Source organism: Rousettus aegyptiacus, unplaced genomic scaffold (genome assembly GCF_014176215.1).
Source record: "Rousettus aegyptiacus isolate mRouAeg1 unplaced genomic scaffold, mRouAeg1.p scaffold_m13_p_10, whole genome shotgun sequence".
NCBI lineage: Eukaryota > Metazoa > Chordata > Mammalia > Chiroptera > Pteropodidae > Rousettus > Rousettus aegyptiacus.
Window position 1 is genome coordinate 16351973 of NW_023416285.1, and position 20713 is coordinate 16372685.

A 20713-nucleotide genomic window follows, 5' to 3' on the forward strand; every position below is an offset into this window, starting at 1 on the left:
AGACTTAGTACTAAGAAAAAAGATATGGCCAGGTGGGGTGGGGGTGGGGGTAGGGGTAGGTGAGCATATAGAAAAAGACTTAATAATGTTTGGGAGGGGAGAGAGCCAATACTGGAGAAAGGAAGGATCTCCCAGTGCATCGATCATTCCCGTTCTATGTCTCTTTTACTGTCCAACTCTATACCTGTAATCTTACCATTGTAGATTCAACTCTGGACTAGCCCTAAAAAGAACTAAGAAGTCTGGATAGATTAGAAGTGAAACAGCATTCTTACCAGAAATTATCTAAGAACAAAAGGGAAAAGGAGGATATTGGTTATATTAAGTAACAATATCAGGGACAAAAGGGAATGTCAATACTTACCACACAATGATTTATATTAAATTATTATTTTTTTTTACAGGTTATATTAATGGTCTATTGAGGTATCCTAAGATTTCAATGGAGGTGTTTCAGTTACAAGATGGGCCTATGGGACAAGGTACAGGACCTTTTACCCCTTTCTTTAATTTTTCCTATTTTATTTATTTGTGTTTGGCATATACAATTTTTAATGACAAATAGTTAATGGCAAAAAAAGGGAAAGAAAGGAAAGAGGGAAAAATTGAAGGTAGCTAGATAGAAAAAGAAGGAAGAAAGAAAAGAAGGTGGATCTCTACTCTACTTGTAGACAGCACATGTTAAAAACCAGCTCGTTGGTAGAAGCAACAATGTCTCCAGGTTTAGAAGGGGAGACCTCGTTATAATGGAGCAGATGACAGTGATGAGGAAAGTTTTATGGAGAAGGTGCAACTTGAGTTCAACTTTGAAATCAGTTTAATATTCAAATAAATAATGAGAAAGGAAAGCAATTTGAAGGTGGGGGGAATGAATTCTGAGAGATGGGGATAAGAATAATTCTCGAATATGCCTGTTCTTAAAATTTTTGAACACTCCTCTGATAGTGACTAATATTTGTCCCTCTCCTTCCTCACTCCATAAAAACCAAGGAGATTTTAGTAAAGTTCTCTATTGGCCACCAACCTTCCCTGAGTCTGATAAACATGTTAACTTTGTGCACTACCGCTGAAACCAACTTTGAAAAATTGAGAATAATTCTGTTGTCATCAACAAAATTGAATTACAATATAAAATATTGAATGGGAATTTTAATTTGATAAATGGTAACATTCTGGGTTCCATATTGAGTCCAGATGGTTGCAGCGTCTTTAATACGTGTATCTATTTGGCATTAGTACATTTGTGTATCACGGTTCCTTTCTCATCTATGTTTAATGATGGATAGTGTCCAAATGGTACAAGATGTTCCACAACATGTTAAACTTCTGGTGAGTCCTTGTACAGATGACAAGCTCTCTTTTTCCTGATGTCCCTCACACTCTCACTGTAACTGGTCAGGGATGATCTGAACTTCAAACTGGTTAATTGATGTTTTTCACTTCTTGGCAAAAATAAAAAAAAAAAAATGCAATAAAATGAATAATTGTTTCCCTCCAAAAGAGAGGAATGGACTTTATCTGGACCATAGAGTTTGCAGTGCATCTACAATTCCAGATTATTTTCTCTAGGCTACTGCCAAATGTTGAGCTTTGGGCAGCTGTCAGCAAGGTCTAGGTTTTGGGGGGAACTGGCTGTTTTCAAGGTGTCTACAGTTAAATTAGGGAAGTAAACAAATGTCACCTTCGACATAGTTCAGATTTGCTTATTACTTTATAACCTCTACTATAAATACGCAGCTACCAGATGTTCCTATCTTCATTTTTTTTTCTCTCTTTAAAGCCAAGAACACTTTCCAATTTATTTTTCTTGAGTATGTCTCAGCTTTTTCAACCTACTCTAAAATTTGATGGTTTATCATTTCCCATAAAATAAGATTATTTGGCCTGGCATGAAAGGTTACTTACATTCTTTATTCATCCTAGCTCTGCAACATTATCTCCTTTGTTTTATTTCATTTTCCTCTTCTTTTCTTTTTCATCGATGCACTTTGTAGTCCATCCAAATCAAAATATTTTTCTTTGTCATACTTCAACAGACCTGAAGACAACTTCTGCTGTGGAGAGTTACACCCAGTTGGGAAAGGTTACCAGAAAATGCCAGAGTATTTAAATAAAATACCTCTTACCTCTTCCTATAAACTGTGTGGAAACAATGTGAGAAACTAAGTAATGAAAAACTTTTAGTATCTCTGAGATTCTTTTGAAAATTCCCAATGTACAGTGAATAAATACTTAAATTCAGTTGTATCTAATTAGACATCTTAGAAATGACCTATGATGAGAATAGCTCACCAATTTGAAGGAAAATGTTGGCTAATTAAATAGGTTGCCAAATAAATTATTGAAAGATTTATAGATGGATGGAGTCGCTAAATTTTTAAAATATGTTACCATACCCCTCTCCAACTAGTTTCATTTCCATACGAAAGGACTTATGAAAGCTTAACGCTGGAAACAAAATTCCAGAATTACTTCTGCTTTTGAGCCCTTCATACCCTAAGGCAGTAGGATATATGAGCGAATGTAGTTTTGAGAACAGCAAAATATTTCTCTATATGTGTTTGAAAAAGAATGAGCATATCTCAAATCTCTCAAATATCTTAAGATTTATGGAGTAGATAGTACACGTGCTTTTATATTTTTTCTCTTTTCCTAGGGAACCTCTCTTGCTTAAGAAAATCAAATCCGAATTTGAAATTTTCTTCCTTCCCTTTTTTTTTTTTTTATCATTCAACTTAGTTTATTTACTTTCTGCTTTCGACAATTAATTTTATTTTGGGTTATCTTTATTTATTTTTGATTTTATTTGTCTTATTTCAGTTTGTTTTTCCTATGTTGCTGCCTTTATTTCATGTTCAGAATTGTTTGTCAGCCTTTTGGTTTTTTTCTACCTTTTATTTTCCCTTTGTTGATTCTCTGGTGCTCTTATTTTGCTGCCAGAGTCAAAATGAATGTGAAACCAGTGTCTCCTGTGAATTTACTCTGTTCTGCACATTTTTCTTTTATGTTTTTGTTTGTTACAAATTATCATGGTTTATAAACCCTTCCAGGCTTTTCAAAGGGTTTTGTATTACTAAAAATGAAAAATAAAAGGATGTAGCAGTTTCAGAGGGACAAATTCCCTTTTAGAAGTCACAAAGGATGTTAAAGTAAAGCAATAGAATGGTGATTGAATACATTTTCCAACATCATGAGGTAATGTGGCTGCTCTTACAATGTCACAGAAGTTAATGAGGCAATTTCCTGTAGAGAGACAGGATGGAATGGAGCAAACCTCATGGCGTGTTCTGGACAGAAAACAAAGGCCTCTTTGCTTAGTGGCCATTGTAGTTTCAAAATAATTCTGATAAATTATACTCATGAAAAATTGAATCGCCGGCCCAGGTTTATGTAGGGCCTCAGATACCTAGTAGGAAGGTGGGTGTATAGTTGGTTGGCTGAGTATATTCTTTTCTAAGTACCTTGTTGGCCCAAAAGTTAAAAGAAAAATCTTAAATAGCCTATGTCCATCTTCAGATCTTGTTAGATTGTATCTCACAGGCTTCTTACTGGTAAGGCCTAGGAATTGCCTCTGGCTTATAAAGGAGAAGACATTTCTGAAACTGTAGTGGTTTACGCAGAAAAGTTCCAGGAGCCTGATGAACTAGTGTGAAAAAACAAAAAACAAAAAACAAAAAAAACAAAACAAAACAAAACAAAGAAACACCTCAAGGTCCAAAGGAGGCTAGCCTGCCTGTATGAGAGCTGAAACCTTGCCGAAGAAAGATACTTGTCAGTGGGCACTCCTGTCACTGAGAACATTGTGTTTTGTAGCTGCATAAATTTTCATTGCCCAATCTTCACTTTAGACTAGAAGTTTGACTGGCTGAGGGTGGACTATATACTCGTGACATAGATGTCAGGATGGTAGTGGAAGTGTTAGCTTCTCATGTATGGGTTGGACATACTGGATTTCTCTTGGTGGAAAATTTCTTAAATAGAAGGAAGCCAAGATTCAAGTCAGCTCCCCAAAATGACATATCTCTTATGCATGTTTTATATATGTATTTCTGAACACTATTGTTTTGCCTGCTTTCGAATTTTATAAAATTGAATCAAAATATATGTCTTTTGGAACAATATTTTTTTTGTTCGATATCATGTTTGTAGGGTGCATATTGATATGTGCAGCCAGATACGTTTATATTCATATTGTATTGCACTTTATGAATCTATTACAATGTATATATTCTATTCAGTATTTTTCCAGTTTTGATTACTACAGACATTTTGAACCTTCTTTTAAGTATATCCTGACATCCTTTACCTTGGGGTAGAATTTATGGGTTTTAGGGGAATATATATACTTATTTATATTTTTATAAATAATAAAAACATATGTCATACAATGTTCTACCAATTCATACTGTTATGACCAATTCGTGAACGTTCCCATTGCCTCTGGATTGGTTGATTACTGCAACAATAATGCTGTTAGACCACCACCTCAACTAAGTTGCTAAACATAGCAATCATTTATTCTCATTATTATAATCTGTAGGTTTTCTCTGATTCACACTGCAGTTGTTTAAATCTGTCTGTTCCATGTGCCCCTCATCCCATTGAGATCAGAATGCTGTCAGGGGCATGTTCTTTCTGTGGTAATAACATAAGCATGAGAGAGCAAGGATAATGGCACACATACTTTTGAAGCTTCTACTAATATTGCATTCATTAATATCTCATTGGCCAAAAGCGAGCCACCTGGTTAATCACAATGTCAGGAGTGGGGAAAGGCGCTCCACTCACAGTGGGAGATGCCACTTGGGTATATGGCAAAAGGTGTGGATGTAGGGAGGGGTGAAGAATTTGGGCCAGGAATTTATTATATCTCTGCATTCTCATCAAAATTAGTATTTTCAAACTTTTCCAAATAACGTATAATGGTATGTTATTGTAGTTGTAATATGTATGTATTTATCTGATTATTAGTGAAGCTGGAAATATTTTTATCTCTTTGTTGGCCATTTTATATTTCTTTTTTCATGAAGTGCCTCGCAGTTTTCTGCTCCCTTTGTTTCTAAATGATTCGTTGCCTATGGCAGTCCCCACCTTATCTGTGGAGATATGTTCCAAGACCCCCTGTGGATGCCTGAAACTGAAGATAATACCAAAACTTATGTCTACTGTGTTTTTTCTATACATAAATACCTATGATAAAATTTAGTTTATAAATTAGGCACAGTAAGAGACTAACAATAATAATTAATAATAAAGTAAAGCAAGTATGACAATATACTATACTAAAAGTTATGTGACTGTGGTCTCTTCATATCTCTCTCTCTCTCTCTCTCTCTCTCTCTCTCTCTCTCTCTCTCCCCCTCTCTTTTTCTCTTTCTCTTTCTCTCTCTCTCTCCAATATTGATTGTACTTCACTGAACATTTCACTTAAAAGAGGCATTTATTTTAAGGCTTCTTTAGCATATCCAAATTGCCGTAATCACTTTTCTTGTATTTCAGGGCCATTATTAAGTAAAATAAAGGTTACCTGAACACAAGCACTGCAATATGGTGACAGTCAATCTGAAAAATGAGAAGGCTACTAAGTTACTGATAGGGAGGTATGGTATATAGTGTGGTGGTTGTACAGGACAAAGGGATGTTTCACATCTTAGGGGTAATGGAGCAGGACGGTGAGAGATTTTATCATGCTATTTCGAATGTCATGCAGTTTAGATATTATGAATTGTTTAATTCTGGAATTTTTTATTTAATATTTTCAGACTAAGTAGAGCAAGTAACTGCAAATAGAGGGGACTACTATATATTTTTTTGAGAGTCATTATGTATTTTGATATTTATCTTTTTTTACTCATATGTATTCTTACCAAGTATTTTTAGTTCCTTTATAATGATTTTTATCAAGATTTCTTACTTGTAACATAATCAAATATAGTTTTCAAATGTGGTTGATAGCTTTTTTGTCTTGTTTAATAAGTTATTTTCAAAGTGAAGTTATAAAATATTCTCTATTATATTTAAAAAACTTTATAACTCTGTCTCACAAATTTAGGTACTCAATGTATCTTGCTGTGACAGGTCTTTATATTTGATCTTTTCTTATAGTGTGTTGGGCTTTCTATCCCTCTGTAATTGGTATAAAACTTAAATGAGCATTCCACATTCCAGAAAATACTGGTATATATTTTTTTTAATTTAGAGTACATTGATTATGACATGGATTATCACAATATGTTTTCAATAATGAATTTAATAAATTTTCAACTCAAAATGATTTTGACCTTTAATTTTGCTACATTAAAATTCTTTTTTTTTTCTTTTTTCTTTTTTCTTTTCCGTTTTCATTTTTTTTTTTTTTTTTTTTTTTTTTAGGCAAGGCAACCCTTGGTCGACCTCACAGATTGCAAGGACCTTGTCAGTTTAAAATTCCTTATTTTTTATGTCTATAGCATCTGGTCTTCCTAGGTGGTTTCCCATCCAAAATCTAACCAGGCCTGACCCTGCTCAGCTTCTGAGATCAGATGGGATTGGGCTTGTTCAGTGTGGTATGACTGTAGACAAATTTATTTTCTAACCATTTTATTTCTAAGCAATTAATGCTGAATGTAGCATTTATTCGTGGGGTTCTATATTTATTTTTTGTCCAGCAATAATGCTGAGTTCATTCATTAATTCTAATAGTATCATCTATTAATTGGAATTCCATGTGTGAAGTTATATTGTCTGTAACTATGAAAGTTTTATTTCTTCATTTCAAATTTTGTAGCATTTTAATTACTTGTCATAATATATTAGTTATGTTCTAAAGTAAAATGTTGAATAGAAATGGTAAGAGCAGACATTTGGGTTTTAAGTTGGATATGAAAGGGAAGGATTCACACGTTTTGCTATTAAATATGGTTAAGTTTACTTTTTATTGCTTACGAAAAGGCCCCTAAGATTGCTATGTTTTAAAATATATAACTAGTTGTCTAATTTTAAAATACTTTTATTGCATCTGATAAAAGGACAATTTTTGACATGTGATATTTTTATATCATTTAGTTCAAAATGCTTGCTAATTTTTACTGCATTTTTTTTTTTTCTCAAATTGATGCGTCATTTAGAAGTATTTTGGAGAGTGGAAGTGGGAAGAGAGTAAGGTTTAGTTATTTACTGACTTGGTTTGCTTTACTGGTTCTCAAGAAGTCAGTGGCCAGATTCCTGTACCCAAGGTTGCAGCCGTCTTCTACAGCAATCCGTTGCTGCTCTTCTTCCCTCCCACTTGTCCTTTCAGGCCTAGGGACAAGAATGGCATTCCCACTCCCGCTCAACTTTGGTGACCTCATCATTCCTTCTCTTTTAACTCTGTTCACAACTTTTTTATATTTCTTTAACACTTTTATTAACCTGTTAGGGACCTACACAACACTGACTAATATAGTATGTTACTCTGTTTTTCAAATGAATATTAAATCAATTCATAACTATAATTCATAATTCAAAGGTACTCATTTATATAACACCTAGATAAATCATTTCCTATATAATATTGAAAATTACTCAGCCTTCCTAAATATAACTAAGATTTGGTTTCTAAAGAGCATGTGGAGGGAACCTCCCTAACAGTATTTATCCTAGGAAAATGACTTAAAATACAGAGAAGAGATATAACCTAATAAGAGCTCTCATTGGGGACAAAAGTATATTACTTCCATGTAATCATGTCTGGTAGAACTGAGGTAGATCAATAAATCTACAAAAATGCTCACTTAAGACTACATATTAAACTTCACCCACAACAAATATTTGGTATATTAAATTCTCAACAAATACTATCAATTACTTTGAAATTTATTATTTTTATCATGTTTATTTCTTTTTGCTTTGGGGAAAAAAGTTATTTTCCATGCATCTTAAAACTATTACTAATATCTTAAAAAACAAATTATAGAAAGTTCATATTATGTTCCAACATAGTATAAATACAACTTGGTATAGGTAGGAAAAACTGTGGGAAAAACTATCAATTACAGATGAGGTCTTTTCCCTACACTTACCCAAAGATAAGACTTTAATTGTTCCAAGTGAGAATGAGTTAATCATAGTAAAACAAAAAGAGAGAAAGCAAGAAAATGGTTCTAGATTCTGGAGATGTTATCCTTGGCACCATGACTGAGACAAATTTACATTTGAAGAATCTAAGAATTTGAGTAGTTGAATTTTCAGATAGAGGATTTTGACTATCTTATTGGCTCTGTATGTACCGGGATCCAGGAGTTCAGAATGATTCTGAATTTAGGAAGAATAGTATTTGATACCAGAGTGATAAAGTAGAGAGTTAGACATTTTTCATAATGTGTCTAGTATAAACACTCGTTTCTGTCTCCCATGGAATTGGCTCGTTTGGAAAGCCCTTTTAGAAAAAAAGACTGGACTGCCAATAGCTTAGCAAGTTTAAATACTAAGAATGTACTCATCGATGAATGACTTCTTAGTGAGGAGCCAATTTAGAACAGAAACAGACAGGCAAACTGCTAACGGCAGGGCAGAGTCTGAGGTATATAAGGATACAAGAAGAGAACAGCATGTTTTTATGTTAATTTGGTCTGTAACCTTGGCACTAAAGTGATAAGAGAAATCTCATAAGGTATAAATGAAGGTCTCCAACCAAGCTACTGAGGATGTTAAATAATACATCAGTTATAAAACTTCTTTGACTACATATATATTGAGTGTTTCATTGCTAATCACACTTAACCTACTGGTATTGTAGAGTATCAGAAAAAGCGTAACTTTTGAAGTTAGATGAGGTGAAGTTAACAGAGTACATTGGGTGAGCCATTTAACCTTTCTTGCTTTTGGTGTCTCATCTATAAAATGAGGACATTCAATCAGATTATCTGAATGGTCTCGTTGGGCTCCATAAAACCTGTGGCTTTACATATGTTTAATGAACACACTCCAAGTAAGGTAGATATGGTATAATAGGAAAAGAAGTGGATTTATTTCAAGATAAAACAGACCTGGTTTTGAGGTTTAGACCTGCTTATATCTTTTCCCTCTGACTTTGTGATCTTCAACTTGAAATGTAAGTGCTATGAGACCGAATTTTCTCTTCAAATTGTATTTATTAAAAAACAGATGGTCTACGGCCATGCCACCTTAAAAGTGCCTGATCTCATCTGATCTCGGAAGCTAAGCAGGGTCGGACCTGGGTAGTACTTGGATGGGAGACCACCTAGGAAGACCAGGTGCTATAGGTGTTTTAAAAAATGGGAGAAACCATAGAGATACCCTTTCCAAATACTACATAAGTGTAACAAATGAACAGTTATATATTGGATATAACTACGTCTCAAAAAAAAAAAAAAAAAACACCTTACACTGCCTAAATTTATACTTATTTTTTTTTTTAAATACATATCCCTAGTTCCAGGCAGTTAAGAACAGGTATAACTTCTTGCCACCTCTTTCCCAGCTGGGCATGCTCTTGTGTGCTAATATATTGATGGTAGATCCTCTGTCTTCTTGGGTCCTGGAATGACTAACAAAGTAAGTCCCTGGCAACCCAGCAACCTGGATTAGACAGAGTGAGAAACATTAAGCCTAGACACTATCTTCGTTGAATATTTATGCCACAGAGAAATCACTATGTTGAAATAACAAGACCAAATATGGATATTAAGCATGCTTGGACTTTAAGGAATACAAGAATTAGATAGTTAAGTAACAAGAAAACATAGTGGAAGCAGCTAATACGACACATTTTAAAGTAGAGTGGTCCCAGCGGGGCATGTTTAGTATTGGAGATCACCAGAAATTGAACCAAGTCCATATCAAAAACCAAGAAAGTTTATTTAAACTAGGAAAAGTATCTATTCAATAAAAAGTGTGATTCTGAGGTATCCCTTTGTGTTCCTGTTCTCCAGAAGCTCATCTATATCTATATCTATATCTATATCTATATCTATATCTATATCTATATCTATCTATATCATCTATATCTATATCTTGGGAACAGAAAATGGCAAGAATAGAGAACATATTCTGACTTCATTGTAGACAGGGATTTAAGGCACTCCTCTCTCTGAAGTGAGACAGTACGATTTATATGTTCACGTGTATGTATTTATAATGATATCATATACTCATATAATTTGTATATCTTCCTATGGTAGTCTCCATAACTAAAATTTTTCATGAAGGCCGGGATTGTCTCTGCCTTGCATGGCTCATGGTAGGAACTCAATGAATATTTGCCTTAGTTAGTCATAAGGTGAGTGAATAATTAAAAGCAGTAGGTATATGAATGAATGAATGACAGGTATAAAGATCAGACACAATGTATTTAAGGCAGAAAGCTATAGTTTGGTGGCATGTGAATACTAATCGCTTGTATTAGAAATATTGGAAACTGGTTTAGGGCAGCAAAATATACACTAAGCCATGTCTTCACTGGAAAACACTGGGCTTTTAATATCTTTCCCGCTTTAGTCTCATGACCTAGTAGGGTAGATGAATAATTTTTACACCCTAGGATTTAGTAAACTTCTAGTCTTAACCCTGACATTCTCTTTCCTGGCTGTCCCCATTTTGTCCTCTCTCCTAAGCAGATCCTTTTATATTCTACTTGGTTTTAACTCTTCACCCCACCACTCCAAGTTCCTTTGTCTGACTATATTCTATTCATCTTTTACCTCTCAAGAAACTTTCTTTTCATTCTGTCAAAACTTTTATTTCTTTCTCTGCTGACATTTCTGTGTGTTTAACAGGTGATCATACTTTTCTATTATTTAAAATCACTTTTCCTTTAACCTCTCTTTATCTGGAAGTTCCTATGACTTGCCTGATTGATATATAACAGTCATTCAATAAAGATATAACGAATGGGTAAATAAAGTAATAAAACTAAAATCTCCTAATACTTGAAACCTGGAAATTCAGGGACTGCAACTGTTTTATTTAAGAGTCATTTTTCACACATTACCCAATTGCCTTTTCAATCCAGAACTTATGGGTTTTATAATACTCCAAAAAGTAAGGAAATGTATCTCTACTTTTGCCATAGAAGTGAATATATACATAAAATACTTCTGCCTTTTAAATAATTTTTTAACTTATATAAATTGTATGATTCTTGGTAAAATTATGTAGATTAAAAATGATTTTTTAGATACTTATACTACTCTACAGTTGTGAGCCTAAACAGCAGGAATCCACAGGAAAGTGAGCTAGGAGAGATGAAAGAGAGTATCAACTCAATCTGAATCTGGTAAGAACAGCGATAGCATATCTGCATGTGAAATCTACATGCAGGGGTCAAACTTTCCTAGGCAGCGCAATGAAAGATGACAGAATCACACCCCTGATTTTAGGTAACAATTATTCAGTGATTCTTGATAAGTATACATATGTTTACAATATAAAGTAGTCACAAGAGTATGATCAATGTGTCAACATTAATCCAGTTAATAGTTAAAGGATAGCAAAAGGAAAACAAAGTGCAAGTAAAAGGAGTAGAAATTATTCAAATAGAATTTCTTAAGAACTTCCTTTCTGTCTTTCTGTAGAAGCCTTTAAAAGAATGACTTGAAAATTCTACCAAAAATATTGTAGACAACAGGTAAGGGCAGAATAAATGAACAATCAATATTTGTGAAAGAGTAAGAGTATCACACGTGGAAAGATGCAATCAATCTTAAATCTTTGTTTTGTAAGGAGATCCATTTTCTTATCTTCCTAGTTCCAGCCAAAGAATCTTAAATATAATTGCACATATAGTAGGTACAAAATAATAGCTAAGTACACTATATGAGTTTGAATCCTTGCTTAGACAAGTTAAATAACTTCTTTATGTCTCAATTTCCTCATTTCCATAAAGGGGAAAACAATAGTAGTTATTTTCTAAATTTCTTATAGAGATTAAATAAGTTAGTACCTGTACATATTAGAATTGTGTGTGTGTATGTGTGTCATTTACCAGATATTACTATATTACTGTGATTGTTCATACAGAACTATCACTATGGAAACCTGTGTTCGACAATCCTTTAAGGTCGTTTTATTCACTGCTAGTGTGCAAGCTCATCTAGGACACTCACCTTTAAGAACTTTGCTCTCTTCTTTCTTGTATTCTACAAGATGTTATCCTGAAGATAATACAGCTAACATTTGTGGTATAGTTGCCATATGCCAGACACTTTATGTATTAATGCTTCTAACTATGAAAAATAAATAAATACATGACTGAAATAAGACAGAGGTACTCATACCGTTCCCATTTTGAGTTTATGAAAACTGAAACATTAGCAAAATCAAGTGCTTGATAGATGAGATTAGATGCAGGATTTGAACTCATACACCTCAAATCCATACCTTAACCTTCGCATCTCTATTTCTGCTTCCTAACAAAGAACCCCTTTCCTTTCTTCCCTGAAATAATCTGCCTCTTCCTCCTTTTCCTCCTCCTTCCTCTTCTGTCTTTTTTTCCTCTCCGCTTTTCTCTTCTATTTAATCCCAAATGCTTTCTCTCTCAAAATTTTTTGTTTAAATTAATTCAAAACTTTTTATCAGGAAAAAAACACTTCTCAAATGATGAAGTCTGAAAAATGATCCTACCTGTCACAGAAATATTTAGCTGTAATTTTTCATTTATTTATAAAATATTAATTTTTCCCTACTATGAATCAGGCTATTTCTACATGCTGGAGACCAAAACAGTGAAGAAAAGATAGGATCTTTTATTCTAGTACCTTAAATGAAAATACTAACTAAAAGTGATTCTAGTCAGATGGTGATAAATGCTGTGGGGAAAGATCAAGGGTAAAAAGATGGTAGGGACTACGAATGTCTGTTTTGATGTGGGGGGTGGAGGAGAGGGAATAAAGGAGAGGGAGAAGGGTGGTAGGGAGATAGGATGCGAGGGGAAGAGAGAGAGAGTGAGATTAAGGAGGTCGTGTTCATTGTAAAGCAGTTGAGCCCTATAGTGAGCCTCACTAAGATGATAGTATTTGAAAACGAACTGAAGAGCAAGCACAGGAACCCAGGGGAATGGAATTCCAGGAAGTGGGGAAGGGAACAGTAAGTGCAAAGCCTCTGAGCAGATGCCTATAAGAAGTGGAAAAATAAACTTCATTTCTTGATGGGAAGAACATCAAAATTACTTTACAAAAAGGGCATGCGCATAGAGAAGGTAAGCATCTGTGGCCACTTTTTGCAACCTAGGCTAGCTGCTGTTGATGTGTAGAATTGAAAACTTTTGATGGCCATTCTTCTGTCTTTCTGCTTTAGTGTTGCACCTCTCAGAGCACATTGGTAATCTTTACAACTTCTATTTAGAGACGAAATGTTCTCCTCCCACACTTTCTTATTTTTATGTCTAATTTTTAAAAATTATTCATCAGGGGAAAAATTCTATTTGGCTTAATGATTCTATGTTACCCTGCTTGTCACAACACATCCCTGCAGTTAAAGACAATAAAAAGGTAATAAATGATATTTATTTTCAAAAAAGTGAAAGCATCTTACGGTATTTGAAAGTAAGTGACTATACGCTAGAATTCCTCCTTATCACTGTGATTTATGGATTGTGCATATGCTTAGACTTCTTTGGAGAATTTCCAGGAATCTACTGAATGATGCCCACCTTAATTTTTCTGATATCCATAAATTTGAAACAGATGGTCAGTGCTTACTAGCAAGCTGGATGACATACAGAGTCTGTACAAAGTTTTTAAATGCTAGGAATTCTTCCAAAGCAATGGGACTAAATGATATCATTTTGTAATATTCTCTCTGGAGATGGGGTGAAAATCAATGACTGTGCATTTTTTAGTTCTTAGTGAACTGATTTCCACTATACTATGATCTTGAAAATTGCACAGATTCACACTAGCAAATCGCTCACCATGATATCAGAGAAGTAAAGAGGAAGGAATAAGGGTGAGAGAGAGAAATGTAGAAAGAGAGAGGTGACTTACTGTGGAAGCTGATGTTTACCTATGGCATGGTTTTCTAAAGTATGTTTCACAGATGATTACCCTTAAAGATAATTGGAGGATAATTTTTGAAAATTAAGAAAAAAAAAACGTGGAGTAACATAAGGAAGTAAATTTGGAAGATAATACATAAAATTTCTCTCCTTTTTAGATATTTATAGTACACATCAGAATAATTAAATAATCAGAGAAAATTTTAAAAAAAAAAACTTACCTGTGTTTACTGCTTCCTTTTTTTAAAAAATGCAGTAGAGCATTTCTGAAATTGATCAGAACAGCTGCTTCCATTCTGAAGAATAGGAGCTAGACTGAGAGCAGGGCAGGTAGTGAATGTTCCTACCTAACCAGGTAGCAGTAATGGTCATATTAGATTTCCTTTCCTAATGGTACTATGAAACCCAACCTCATTCAAGCTCTTTACAAGCAGGAAAGTTAAAAACATGTATAGAATCCCTATTCAGAAGGAGCCTTTAAGAAAGATTTTGGTGATCTGCAGGGAAAGAATATGGAAGAAAGGGATGGTTTAGAATTTCAGGCGATTTTTTGGTCCCACCATCCAATACACTGGTTTTTCCCCCCACTTTTTTATATGTTTGTTATAAAGTGTGCATAGTTCTACAATGCTTTAGATTCTGGGAGGATTTATATAAATATGTATACAAACCATTATCTAATAGTTGCTTACTCATACTGCATAATTAATGAATAATTAGGAAAAAATGCTTATCATAAATTAACGCAGGACTAATTGAGATACAAAAAGTGCGTAATGTATTCATTTGTTTAAAAAAATGCATAAGATTTTGGTATACAAAACTCTTCTGGTTTGTGCATCATGAGTTACTTGAATTAATTTTGTGTTATATAACAGGACTAAATACTAAATATGAAGCTCTAGGCCATCCCTGACCCTCCATTGTCCTCATTCATCTCACATCTAAATCTGTATCCAGGAATTGAATACAGGCATCCCTAACAAGACTGTCCTGACCAAACCTCTACTCCCATCGGATGGCTATGGGCACCTTTGATCCTACACTGGCCTTCTCTCTACACACATATATCAACAATTTATAAGATTAAATTCAGGAAGAATTTTTAATAGTAATGATAATTGTGTTTTGTTTTGTTTTTTTCCAGTCTTCAACTCATTACAAAGTGACTTCTCTACTTTAGCTAGGTCTCCTTTAATCCTTTAGAAGACAGCTTAAGCCAATTTATGGTATAGTAAAACCAGGAAAATATACTTACATATTGCCTATCTTCTTTATCCCTTATTGCTGGTCGCAAGTCATAACATGCTCATGTTTCAGAGCTATCAGTGAACACATGTTAGTGCTTCTTGGATTGTGGTTTGGCATCATCGTCAGCCTGGAAAGCCTGCCCACAGAAAGTTTGAGGTTTTGTTTGGATTTAAGAAAACCTGTGAAATCAATAGGCAAGCCAACACATATTCCTCTTCTCTATTCTGAGATTAGCTTTTTCTAGTTTACTCTTTGACCTCTTCCTATATACTTTGTTCCTATTTATCAAGTCATGATAGACTCCCTCTGGTCTGTTTTCTCAAACGCTTAAATCAGAATGGGAGTTTATTTTTCTTTGGCTTATTTACTCTTAAAAGTTGCTCAAAAAAGGTAAGAGATCTAATCATAATTGTCTTACACGTTTGAAAAATTATAGAGTGACACATTTGGTAATATCTAGGAATTGAATATTTATAGCAAGTAGTGCTGGCCAGTACCAGCTTCATCTCAGTCATTGTACATTTTCATCCAATGCAGATAAAATGTGGTAATTTATTTTAATACTCTTCTATTGCTACATAGAAAAATAATTATAAACTCTATGGGAATTTTTTCATTCACAGGATAATCTATGTTATCTCTTCATATCTAGGTTGATCATATAATATTTGTTCATACTCCACTTTTTAGGCCTTTTCTCAGTTAATCTGTAAAGATGCAAATCTGCTCACAATGAAAACAACTTGTCATGTTTATAAAGCACATTTAATATATCATTAACTACATCATAAAAAAAATATCTTATTTCACATTAGAAAAGTCAAAAGTATCCCTTTTGTATTTTTTCCTATAGGAGAGCTCTCAGGCCCACATAGATGGACTCAAGCCTTTAAGTAATGTAGTCACTGAAGCTGTGGAATTGCACTTCATATTTTTTTTCAAAGTTTCCAAGATTTCTGGTTGATAACCTAAATATAAGTCATGATCATAACACAAGCACTTTTTTCAGAATTTTTTTAAAAAATGGATTTCTAAGTAAACAACCTTATGAAACAGAGGAGCAAGGAAAGCAATAGGTCTAACACTACCTCTTAAACAAATCTAGATGGTCAAATTTTTTTCTGTTATATTTTCTTATTCCATGTACTTTCTTAAGTCAATATAATTTTGCTTACAGTATAAGTGCAACAAAGGAGGAGTTTGTAAGTAATCAAAGTCTTGAGCTGTGATCTTCTTAATTCTTAGTGGCCGAGTAGAGTGAGTGCCACTGTCACTGGAATGTGAGATCTCAGGATCAAATACAAGATTGAAAGGAATTGTGTTTGTAATTTTTTAATGTTATCAGTTTTTTATTCTTTCATATTCATTCAGGATCCACAATAGAGCTAAAGTGACAATTTGTCATGCTAAATATTTTTTTTCTAATTAACAAAAAACATTTTATTAGAAATTTCTGGGTATTTTGGTGGCGTTCATTTGTGTTTTCAGGATCATTTATAAGCTAACATGTCATTATTACCTCTGGTGCATTAGACACATTCTCTTCATAAAGTTTTATATTTTGCATGCAAAATAGATTTATAATAACCACATTTATATTCTTTTTCCCCTGTCCCTCTTATTTCGTTTTCCCTTTTCCTGATCACAATGGGAAAGTAAAGCTATAACTAATATTTTAGAGTATATGGGGGAGAGTGATACCGAATCAAAACATAGAAGTGATACTGAAACTGCGTAATGACCTGTTTGGACACGTGCTGGCCAATCAGAGCACTTGCCAACTCTAAACAGCAGAGCCAGGTGCACAGGTGCACATGTGGTTCACATGACTCCAAGCTTCAGGCCAGTGGGTTATAGTCATTGCTTCCCTTTGGGTAACTTACTTTGTTAAAACAGGAACCGCATGTGGTGGACTTATTGTGGTAATCATTTCACAATATATACATATATCCATATACAATATATCTTTATGTCGTGCTCTTGAAACTGATATAATGTTGTATGTCAATTTCATCTCAATAGTTTAAAAAAAATGGTTTGCTACCTTCACCTATACTTTAGTTAAAAAGGAAATAAGAATAGCACTCTTGTTATCTTTGGTTTCTATAGATCTGTGATGAGCTACCTTTTGTGATTCAAAAAGGACAAAATGATAATGTCTCCTCAATATATATATTTATCCTAGTGAATGATCAGTTGAAATGGAAAGGGTAAATTATTTAGATAGATGTGTCAACTATACCATGAAAAACGCTGTCTTAAAATTACAAATCAAGCATTGACTTACATAACTGCATAGAATAGAAAACATTGTTCATATTACTCTTGAGAATATATATGTGTGTGTGTGTACACATTTTTTGTAGCTACTTTGACACAATGGCATACCTCCTGTTGTAAAAATTTACAGCCAAAATGTTAAAACTGTTCTGAAAAGTTGTCTATCAAGCTTTTGTTTGACTGGCCCTTCTATCATGATTCTTAACGTCCACACACTCCTAAAATGTCTTTGTGGTCACGTTCTTTCCATTGGGTCATCATTCTCTTTGTTCTTAAGTCATCTTGTTTTCTTGCTTTCCTTGTGCTGTCTTCCATTGTTGCACACGACTTTCAAAAGGAGCTTTCAGAGGTGTAGAGCTCAGCTCACCACCTATGTCAAAGACCAAGGTTTCTCACTCTCCAAAGCCTCCCAAACTTTACTGTTTACTTTTTGATCCAAACTCCCTGTCCATCAGCCATGTGTAATGACATATAGTTTCTCAAATATTTTATGCTTTTGTGAACTTCAGCTTTTTCACATTTGCTACCTCTGCTGTTGGAAATCCCCTTGCTGTCCAGGTATCTGGGTTCAGGGATCTTCATCTCTGCCCCCATAAAATTCTTTTCTTCTGAACTTGACCTTACCATATTTCTATTTGCATACATAAGGATATCTATTTGTATCTTTAGCAGAAATAAAACCTCTGTATGGTTAATGCCTATTTCTGATTTCCCAACATAGCTGAGCCTCCAGTGGGTGCTCAATAAATATTTGTTAAGGATATGAATGAATAAATGGACATCCCCAAGATAAATAATGACAGGTGGGAGAGAGAAAAGAAAGGACTATAATTTGGAAATTTGCTAACCTATAAACAGTTATTCTTCAAAGTTCATGATAAAATTATGATAAGATTGTCTGCTACTCTTAAGTGAATTTAGATCTCCATTCTATACTGTTTCGTGAGTTTGTTTTGTGTCCTAGATTGAAAAAGCCCCTAATATAAGCAACTGTGTTCAGACATGACTTTATAAACATATAAAGAGGACAGTAATCTAAACGGGGTGATTTTGGAAATGCTAAAAACTTTCTCTGGAAAAAATATTTCCTTAGACAAATGTAATTATTCCTAAAATTACAGAGTTGGATTTATGATTTATAATTCTAAGATTTAAAACTTTAGCACACATTGAAAGAGTGCTTTGTTTACCTCCAATATCCTTCCCCATTTATGGCAATGAAGTGAAAGTCTGGTTAATGGAGTAGAATGGAGTTGCAATCCAATCACCAGTATACTTGCTTATTATCTTGTGGTACTGAAGTAGTAACTTACTTTTTCAAAACAGTTACTTCACCTGTCAAAGATAGTAGTAATGCTATGATATGAGGAGCACCATAGCACAGTTGATATATAAATAGGTTCTAAAACAAAACTGCCTATATACAAATCTCAAGTAAAGAACCACTCACTGTTCTAAGTCTCAGACTTCCCATCATTCTGTAAAAATATAATAAAATAACAATACTGATAATCATCATCATCATCATCATAAATCATGTATCTTATAGCTTTGTTCTGAGGATTCACAGGGTTAACCTAGGAACAATGAATGTCTCTAATACTCAATGAGAGTTTGCTAATATTTTTATTACCTAAATCTTGTTGTAGAGACTTGTATACAATTATGTCCTTGTACGTCTTTTAAAAACTTAACACAATTCTTTTTGTAGAGTAAAAAGCCTGATAAATTATTGCATTAGGACATTCTTTTCACAAGTCTTTATTAAACACCTTTTTACCTATAAAGTATTTCACCTTAGCTTTGTACAACTTTGAAGTCCAATTTCCTGCTCTTTCAAAAGGGAGATGAAATACTACTTAAAGAGGGAAAAAAATGTTTCTTGGGATTGTTTATAAATTCAGTGATCCAGATCATTAATCAAAGCCACGTCATTTGGAGTACTTTTTTTTTTTTTTTTTGCCATAAAATAATTAAGCTGAGTTTAGTGTAAAATAAATTGAAAATAACCTTTCTTCCTCTCTTCTCCCCCCAAAAGAAATTAAAAAAAGAAAAACTGGGAAGTTTGAAATATGAGGGACCGTTGCAGGCTATGACTCTTTTTTGCATTCATGCATTTGATTTGGACCCTGAGGTAAAGGATATAAATTGTGGAGAAAGACTCTTAAAGGGGGTCATTTCAAAGGCTGTTGAAAGTGTCTTTCAGATTGGCAATCGCTCTCACCTTGGCTTCAGACTTAAGTTTATCCCAAAACAAATGATATCAAACTCATGCATACTCACACAATTTTGAGTTTTACTCATTAGATTTCAGAAAACATATGCAAAGTATTCTCCAAAAATTAATTATACAGCAGAATAATACTGATATTGAAATATTAATAAAGGTCCTGAGAGACTGTTCAGTTATTTTTGCTCCAAATATAGTAAATTTCTCCTCATGTATTATACATTGTTTAAATTTGTGTAACATAAATAATACATAACTAAGTAATTTATTTATAAGAAATACACTTTTTGTTCACCTTTTCTACTTCCACAGCACATTGCTATTCATATTGCTCAGGTAAGCTAATCACCTGTGTCATCTGAGTATTGGTCAATGTGCATAAAATGTGAAAGCATTAAGATGACTGATATATACTTTTGATACAAGCTAAGAGGCATTAAAATGTTTACTCTTATCATCCAATCCATTTTTTTGATATGCTAATGCACTTTATTATTTTGAATTTAGTATAATGGTAATATAGATAAAAGTCTACTGTGAAAAAAATATGTAATAAAGTAGAAATTCTAAGCTCTTCAGAGAGTAAGTGTAAGTCAGGTTCTTCATTTGACAATGAGCTTTTAAAAATAGGGTGCCATGTCTTCACAGACACACTTCTAACAATGATCACTCTCATTACCTTCAAGGCTTGGTTCCAATAAGGGTTCCAGAATTCATGAGGTTAGCCAGTGTTAACCATAGTGTATCTAAGACTTCTTGATGTAGGAACTAATCTGGAAGAGTCTTGGAGATTATCATTCTGGTGAAATTCTTCTATCTCTTTCACTCTCTGAGAGTTAAAAATAAAAGCAAATTGTGTTCTCCTTAGTCTGAATGCGATCAGATGAGTTTGTTTATTTGAGCATGATTTTATTTGCACAAGGCGTGTTAGGGAATAAAATAGAAATAAATTGGCACTGTATTTGTAATTCTATTCCCAG

General features: G+C 33.7%; 1 long non-coding RNA gene and 1 pseudogene across 1 annotated transcript in view; both read left to right on the top strand.

Moving 5' to 3' along the window:
• Positions 1 to 401: 401 nt before the first annotated feature.
• LOC107504003 overlaps positions 402 to 20713 on the top strand; it is a 147827-nt gene continuing 127515 nt past the window's right edge. The window contains exon 1 of the long non-coding RNA XR_001595345.2: positions 402 to 482. This is a non-coding gene — a long non-coding RNA (uncharacterized LOC107504003). The remainder of the gene's footprint in view (positions 483 to 20713) is intronic.
• LOC118609273 lies at positions 9127 to 9245 on the top strand (annotated as a pseudogene).